Source organism: Lipotes vexillifer, unplaced genomic scaffold, assembly GCF_000442215.2.
Source record: "Lipotes vexillifer unplaced genomic scaffold, Lipotes_vexillifer_v1.1 scaffold216, whole genome shotgun sequence".
In the NCBI taxonomy this organism is placed as follows: Eukaryota; Metazoa; Chordata; class Mammalia; order Artiodactyla; family Lipotidae; genus Lipotes; species Lipotes vexillifer.
The window spans coordinates 4,206,949-4,215,648 of NW_006779100.1; the positions used below are offsets into that span (position 1 = coordinate 4,206,949).

At 41.4% G+C, this 8,700-nt stretch overlaps 1 protein-coding gene across 2 annotated transcripts in view; it reads right to left on the reverse strand.

Annotated features, from left to right (window-relative positions):
* BLMH (bleomycin hydrolase) overlaps positions 1–8,700 on the reverse strand; it is a 45,542-nt gene that overhangs the window by 1,955 nt on the left and 34,887 nt on the right. The window lies entirely within an intron of this gene.

Below are 8,700 nucleotides of genomic sequence, written 5' to 3' on the forward strand. Positions count from 1 at the left end.
GAAAGAGCACAGAGGACAAAACTGTGTACCTACACAGGGGTACTGCGTGACCTACACACCCAAGGACTCACAGGAACTAGCAATCTTCCTCTTCATCATCATCATCATCTTATCATATCTGGCACCTGCTGTATACTAGACACTTGAGCAATTTTTCTCTGAAAGTGTCTGTGCAAATCTAGGTCTACGCTATAGCATCTCCCACTACACAGGACCAAGAGGATGGGAGAGGAGGTAGTATTTCTCCTAAGGTGATCTTCTACATTGGTTCTCAAACTTCCTGGCCCCAGGATCAAGACTACTGAGGACCCTAAAAAGGTGGTTATGTGGGTTATACTTACTGATATTTACCGTAGTAAAAATTAAAACAGAAAGTTAAAAATATTGGTGCATTTAAAAATAAGAATTAAAAAACGTGAATATTAATAATATATTTTTAGGAAAAATAATTATATCTTTCAAACCAAAATAAATTTTAGTCAGGAAAGTGGCATTACGTTACAATTCAGAAGACAGCTAAATTCTTGTACCTGCTTCTGTGTGCAATCTGTTGCTTTGGATGAAGTAGATGAGGCAAATCCGGCCTCACACAGATACGTTGTTGAGAAGGAAGACCTTGTAGATGCCCTAAAAGGGTCCCAGGGACCCGGCAGGGGTCCTCACACCACACTCTGAGAACTGCTGCTCTAAAAGCAAGACTGACTTAAATAATTAAAAGGCATCGTGACGGTTAAGTCTAATTTTATAAGCTAAATGGTGTGACAGAGGACATTATTTAACTTGAAAACGCAACTGCTTTGGGGGAGCTCATCTATGCCCAATTCTACTCCTGCGACAGCAGTCAAAGACAGCTCATCCTGATGTGGCACCGCACGTTTACCCTCACCAGAAAATGTCCGGGAAAGTGTGCAAGGGCTCTCACTCCCCCACGATCCAGTGTTCCTTTCTCAACAGGAGACTCAGGGAAGAAGAACACAGATAAACGCTGTAGCCCGTGCGCCATCCCAAAGTCCCTGGCCCCACCATCACCTACATTACTGCCACTAAGTTCTAGCAGCCAAAGCTTGGTCAGCTGAAGGGCCAACCAGTACCATTTCTTGCTGCAAGAAATGTAAGTAAGTGCTTCCTGAGAAAGTCAGCATCTGCCTTGTCTAAGAGTTCTCGTGGGCAGGAGACCAGGCTACCAAACGCTACACCATTTGAGACGTTAGGCATCCTTCCCCTCACCCTAATGCATGCTGAATAAATCCTTAGAGGAGCTCGGGGCAGTGAGGCAGGTGAAGCATAGAGGCAGATTCACGTAATAAAATTCTGTATCCTTATGACAATACTATCATCACACAATCAAATGAGTCTTCAAAGAATGCCCAGAGAAAATGGACAATAAGTACATCTGCAGCATCTTGTTCCAAAAGCAGGAGATAAGAGTAAGTCCTTACAAATTAAAACTCCTATCAATTGTAATCCACCCTTTCAGTGTCCCTGCCAAGAAGGCCTGCCTTGATTAGTCTCTCTCTTCAGGATATGAGTTCTTTGGGGGCCCACAGAAACCTTACAGTCTAGGTGCTGCCAAGTAACTGCGCCCTGGGTAGGTAATGAACTTGTGGCTGCTGTAACTGTGGATACTGCGTATCTTGGAGTTTGACTGAGAAGATTAGGATCAGTGTGTCTAAAACCCAAGTGACGGCTGTGCAGAGGAGCAGTAAGGTACCCACTCAGGCAGGATGAAAGAGGCCATTTCGATTTGAGGAAAGTTTCAGCTTCTAGCCCTTATGTACTCTGGCCATTAGAAACTGGTGTTCCCCAAAGGAAAAAGGAAAAAAGAAAAAAAAAGGAAAACAAAAAACCTGCTCCAAGGATCCCGAAGTTCAGGGAACAAGGCATTCAGGGAAACAGATAAATGGATAAAGAAAGTCAGCTTTAGGAACTAAATTAAATTTTGTTTAAACTTTAATGTCTTGTTTACATGCTATGAGGAAGAAATAAAATAAGTGAACAGGCCCTCAAAGACACTGGCAATGTTTCTGTATTTGTTAAGAGAAAGGGCAGTATCGGTCTGTAAGGGGAAAAAGTGTCTGTGGATACAGCTCTAGGCTGGTTAGGCCGAATTCACTCAGAAACAGAAGAGTTTCGAATGGGCTCGTTTAAGGGAAAGAAGAACTTTACCCTAAGAAAACAGTTTTCTGAAATCCTGCTTAAGATCTAAATTTTAAACCTCTCAGACTAAATTAAAGTGATAAATATATTATCATTTATGAATTAGATATATTTTTGCTTTGTTCTGTGAAATATTTCACCTCATTAACAAACTATTTGTGGTTAAAAAAAAAATATATATATATATATATATATATTTTTTTTTTGCTATTTTAAAAAAAGGTATGACAAAATCAAGTTATCAGCTCTGCTGTGATGGATCTGTCTGGCAGCGCAGACCTAAGGAAGCCAGACGACTAAAGCCTCATTAAGTCACTGCCAATCTTTCACCTGATGCAGATAATTCAAGGCTGAAGAAAGGCTCCCAGAAAGGAAAGCAAAGGCTTTACTGACACTTGTCTCGTATTTCAAACTTCCTAATAAATAGTGAGAAACCACTTCACCCAACATTAATCAGTCATTTAAGATGAAGCTGCAAAGACTACATAGCAACATGGATATAAAACATGGATATAAAAACAAGTATATAAAAATGGCATATCCTATATAACTATGTTAAAAATCCAGATACACAGGGGGAGAAAACATGAAAAAAAAAAAAAAAGCAAAATGATAATTTTATATCACTGGGTAGGTGATTTTCCCCTCAAAATTCTGAAATGTTATATTGCTTTTTGATTCCTTAAAGATTACCCAAATAATTAATGCCCATTATAAAAAATTCTGGAAACACAGGAGGAGGAGGAAGATGAGAAAAAGAAGGAAGAGGTGGATGGTAAGAAGATGAATATAAATTTTAAAACTGCCTACAGTCCCACCACCTTGGGATAAGCCCTATTCAGATTTATCATCCTCTGATAAAAGTTTCTACATATACTCTCTGTACATTTAGATTCTGTACATTTAATAAAAATGAGACATCATACGTGCTCTATTATTAGAGTGCCACACATGCTGTTTTCCAATATTGCTCTTTTCACATTGATAAAAAAATACATCTATCTACATCTTAATTTTTAAGCTGAATTTGTATGAATAAAACCAAAATGTATTTAATCAATCCCTTACTGCTGGAATCTGGATTGTTTTTTTAGGCTTAGAAACAACACTGCTATTAACATTTTTGTAACTAAACCTTTGTGTACATCCTTAATTATCTATTTAATTTCTTTATATCCTCATCAATACTTGGTATATATAATTACAACTTTCTTTTTGGGTTCAATTTGAACTTTTGTCTGTGTGTGCTTGCTATTTACAGTTTTCTTTTATAAAGAGTCTGTTTCGGACCTCTGCCTAATTTTAACTGGTGTGTTTGTCATTTTCACAGTGATCAGTAATAGTGCTCTCTATATTAATATATTATAATGTTGCAAACTTTTTTTACTATTATGCAATTTGCCTTCTAATTTAGTTGATGTATTTTTCTAGTATACTAAAATTTTTTATATTTTATGAAGTCAAATTTATCAATCTTTTCCTTTATGACTTCTAGCTTTTTTGTTATGCTTAAAAACATTTTCCTGCTACTATATTAAAAAAATAAATAAGAGAGAAAAGTAGGGTTAGTGGTAAGAAAACATAAGAAACACAATCTCAGTGAAAAATCCACCACTCAGTAAGGCCTCAGCACAGTCTAGTCCCCAGCTATGAACATACACAATTTCAACAGGTAATTAAGAAGAGACAATCTGTCAACCACTTCTGTTGGTTACCCACTGTGTAAAGAAAGCATGCCTTACATTTGTACAAGAGTATGCTGCAAATGTACAAAAAGACACAATCCCTATGGAATGGAATTTGGCAACCTAGAAAAAATTCAAATGCATTTACCCTCTTCACTAAGCAATGCCATTTCTGGAACTTCATCTTACAGACAAAACAGTACTTACATGCAGACAATACATGTTTATTTAGGCACAATAATAGTTAATATTTATTCAGCTCTTACTATTGTCAGGCACTGTTCTAATCATTGTATGATATTAACTCACTGCAATATAGTTTGTAATAGTAAAAGCCTGGATATGACCCAAGTTCCATTAGTAAGGGAACTGGCTAAATAAAGTATGATACATCCAGACAATGGAAGATAATGAAGCTGTGCTGATGTGAAAACGTAGTGACAGGCCCCAAAGGCATGCTGTTAAGTGAAGTGAGAGCAAGATGCAGAGTGGGGCATAAGGTATGCTACCTTTGCTGCACTAAAACACACTGGAAGGATACAACAGAAATGAACAGAAATGGGAAACTGAAAGAAGGGGAGGTGAAAGGAGTAGAGAGTGACAGAGATGGAAACAAGATTCCCCTTTGTATACTTTTTTGTATTTTGATTTTGGAACAATGTAATTTTATTATTTATTAAAAGAATTATACCTTAGAAAGCAAAATAAACAAAACACACACAGGGATCTGTAGGGAGCTTAGACTTCAAAATGCAATTTTAGGGCTTCTCTGGTGGCACAGTGGTTGAGAGTCCGCCTGCCAATGCAGGGGACACGGGTTCGTGCCCCGGTCCGGGAAGATCCCACATGACGCAGAGCGGCTGGGCCCGTGAGCCATGGTCTGCGCGTCCGGAGCCTGTGCTCCGCAACGGGAGAGGCCACAACAGTGAGAGGCCCACGTACCGGAAAAAAAAAAAAAATGCAATTTTACATCCACTATCCTTGTTTTGATTTTAATCCTCACAGCAACACTACGAGGCAGGCGGGGTTGGTATGAGCTGTTTAAAGTCACATAGCCAGTAAGTAAGTAGAGCCCAAACTCAAATCCAGGTCTTAACTTCAAATTCGGTCTTTTCCATGGGGCTCAGCTTCCGCACTCAGAGGGGCAAAGAGAGTGGCAGGTAGTTATGACTTTGGCCAACAGATAACTGCTTAATCTAGCTCCTCATCTAGGCACTGTCTGGAACCAGGTCCCATGTGCTCACACACCCCACATCAAGAGCCAATGAGCCCAGGTTTTGCAGGGTCCATTTATGAGGTATTTTGTATCTTTAAATCAAAGAGATGTCATGTGTTCTAAGTGCATTTATTTAGAAGGCTGGAGAACAGGATGGGCTGGACGTTTTTCAAAAAGAAACAAACCCACTACTTATGAGACAGATATCTGGACACTGATCTGAGGAGAAGCTTCTTTTTCCTCCAGAGTAAAACACAAACGTCTGGTCTGTAGTTCAGGTTCCTGAACTGTTTGCTGATGAGAAGGGATACTCTTACAGCTGGATATTACCTGTAGCCTCTTTCAGAAACAAAGGCTACAGAAGATTGTTTCCCTGGTAAGAAGGCAGAGTGGAAAATGTGGTTGGGAAAGAGGGTTGTTTTGGTTTGTGGGTTCCATTTTTTTAAACCATCAAACCACAACAAAGTTCAGTCTGCAGAAGTGCAAACTTCCTGAGGAAGTGCCCTCTGCTAAGGAGTCCAGAAGAAGCCTGTCCACCTCTGGGCTGAGGAGAGAAGGCAGCACACCAACCAGTCTGATTTTTTGTTTCCCTGGACTGTGGGCATGATCCAGGCAAGTCCGAGATCACACAAAATCCTGCCAGGGTCTCTGATGTTGGACAGGAGGAGAAAACACAACTTTAGGTGTCATCCAAGGGTCTGTTTCCTCACCAAAACTCAATGACTTCTCTCTAACCCCAAACATCATTACTCCTATTTGTTTCAGGCAAAGCCTGCTTTCTGATCATTCCTCAAAAGCTCCATTGATGGCAGGCCACATTATTTCTTGGCCCCAGGCCTCGGACTGGCCTGAAGCATGCTCCACAGGTCAAGAGCAACGCTTCTCAGCTCCCCTTTCCTTGGCCTTCCACTTCGCTTCCCAAAAGAGCCACAACCCTAACATCTTTCCTAAAATTCTGCTCACCTTTGAAGAATCACTAAGGAGCCTTCCCTGTTCCAATCACTCACCATCTCTCTTGTAGTTTACCCCCTTTATTATTTTGCACTTATAATTATAAAAGCAACTTGTTTTTATAATAAATTGCTCTTATAATAAATTGCAAACACCATACGGAACAAGATTTACAGCCTCGATGGCCCCAGCTCAATTCCTGGCCTCCCACTCCCTGTACTAGCATTTGAAAGAATCAAGTACAAAATGTTCCTGATGTGGCATTAATAGCACAGTTGGGCTTCTACCCTCACCCCTCCTAAAGTTTCCAAAACCTGCCTTAAAGTCCAATCCCAAAGCCTCTCCCACTGACTCATTTTCTGGCTGCCCTGCTGCAGCACTATTTTTTTTTTTTTTTTTTTTTTGGCATTACGCAGGCCTCTCACCGTTGTGGCCTCTCCCGTTGCGGAGCACAGGCTCCGGACGCACAGGCTCAGCGGCCATGGCTCACGGGCCCAGCCGCTCCGCGGCATGTGTGACCTTCCCAGACCAGGGCACAAACCCGTGTCCCCTGCACCGGCAGGGGGACTCAACCACTGCGCCACCAGGGAAGCCCTGCAGCACTATTTACCACCAAGTTCTCCCTGACATCACCAGTTCCATGACTTCTCCCTAACCCCTCACCCATTTCAATAACCTCAGCTTCAATGTCTTTCTATTGTCTCCCCACTAGGGGGCTCTACCCGGTTCCTCCTCTTTTGTTGTCATCTGCCTTCTTGGAGAAATCATCCCTTCTCTTGCTTTCCTTGGTCTACTTATCCTGTATCTTACAGTCTGAGGAGCACACCATGAATGCCACTTTTGTCCTATCACAGCCCTCTTCAAATCCCCTTCCATGTCCCAGGTGAATAAGTATAAATTCCTCTGAGGGTCAGAGACATACGTTCCACCATGGTCTGTGCACGGTTCCCTGCATCCCATCAATAAATGTGAGGTGATGCTATTGCTAATGGGTTTTCCTGGGCACTAGGTTTATTCGCCTCCACTACTCTCTTTCATGCAACTAAGCCCACATGACGAGTCATCCATCCAGTAAACTGGTATGTAGTCCAGTGGTCACACGAGGGTCTTAAATTCTGAGAGACCTGACGCTAGAACCATGGGCAAGTTAAGACAGCCCTCTCACAGAGGGAAGGATTAAGGAGCCTTATGTTCTTGCTCTCCTGCTCTCACCTGTCTACAGATAACATTAACAACAGTAACAACAATAGCTAATGTTTTCATGCACTTCTTATATGCCTGGCACAGTTCTCACAACAACCCTATGAGGTAGGTACAATTATTAACCCTATTTTACAGATCAGAAAACTAAGGCTTATAAAGGTTAAATACCATGACCAAGGCTACATAGCCAATAGGAGGGACTGCCAGGATGTGTTCCCAGGCATCTGGTGCCAGGTTCTGTGCTTAACCGCTATCCTCCTCAAAGCAATACAAACACACCTGGGAGACAATCTGGTGAAAATGACAGATCCTCTCTATAGGAGAAAGCAAATACACACACACAAATCTGTATTAAATGTGAAGAGATTTCTCCCTGAAACCAATGCCTGCTTGCAAGTTAGGAGGAGCCTCTGTTCCATAGTTTGTCCCCCTCTCACAAATGGTAGCCCTCTGCTAGTCACACACTTTGATAAGGAAGCAACGGTCAATCTTCCTCTGTTCCACTCACATGAACTATTTTTTAGCTTGAGTCATGCAGGTTCGTTGGTGAATGGAGATGGAGGATGAGGAGTCCCTCTGAAAGAACTCAGATACCCGAATCTGATAGTAGCAGCGCTTTTCCCAAGCCTGGAGAGACATGAAAACCCTGAGGTGACAAAACAAATTTGTATCTTGCTCTTTTACAGGAAATCAGAAGCATCCACTTTTACCTCATATAATTTTCTCTTATTTCTGCAAGTCCAGCTCAATATTGTCTATAATTATATTATCTGTGCTAGAAATCCACTAGATCTCAAACTGATCTGCAAATAACTGGTTATCTTTCATAGGTAATATACATTTTTAGGGAAGCTGCCTGTGTCACATTAAGAAATCTGAATTCCAATCCTCTCTCTGACACTGTGCAACCTGAACAAGTCAAAACCTCTCAGCATGTTTTCATTTTTTCACATCAAACATGGGTGTTCATATCCTGAGTTACTCTACATGATGCTGTGAGGGAAAAAAATACAAATACATTAGCAAATGTTGAATTCTTATGAAGCAAGATGTTATGAACTCTATGTCCTGAGTACCTCTGACAGAAATATGGAATATTCATTGAACTTTTTAGAGTTATATAACAGTATACAGTTTGATGGCTATATATAAACTATAGGGCCTCATAAGGAAATAGTCATTATCCATGTTACTGATAGAGAAATGTGAAACCATAAGGAGACAAATGACTGCCCAGGATCTATAATGAAGAAAGTAGTGGGCTTCCCTGGTGGCGCAGTGGTTGAGAGTCCGCCTGCCGATGCAGGGGACACGGGTTCGTGCCCCAGTCCGGGAGGATCCCACATACCGTGGAGCGGCTGGGCCCGTGAGCCATGGCCGCTGAGCCTGCGCGTCCGGAGACTGTGCTCCGCAGCGGGGGAGGCCGCAGCAGTGAGAGGCCCACGTACCGCAAAAAAAAAAAAAGAAAAAAAAAAAAAAAAAAAAAAA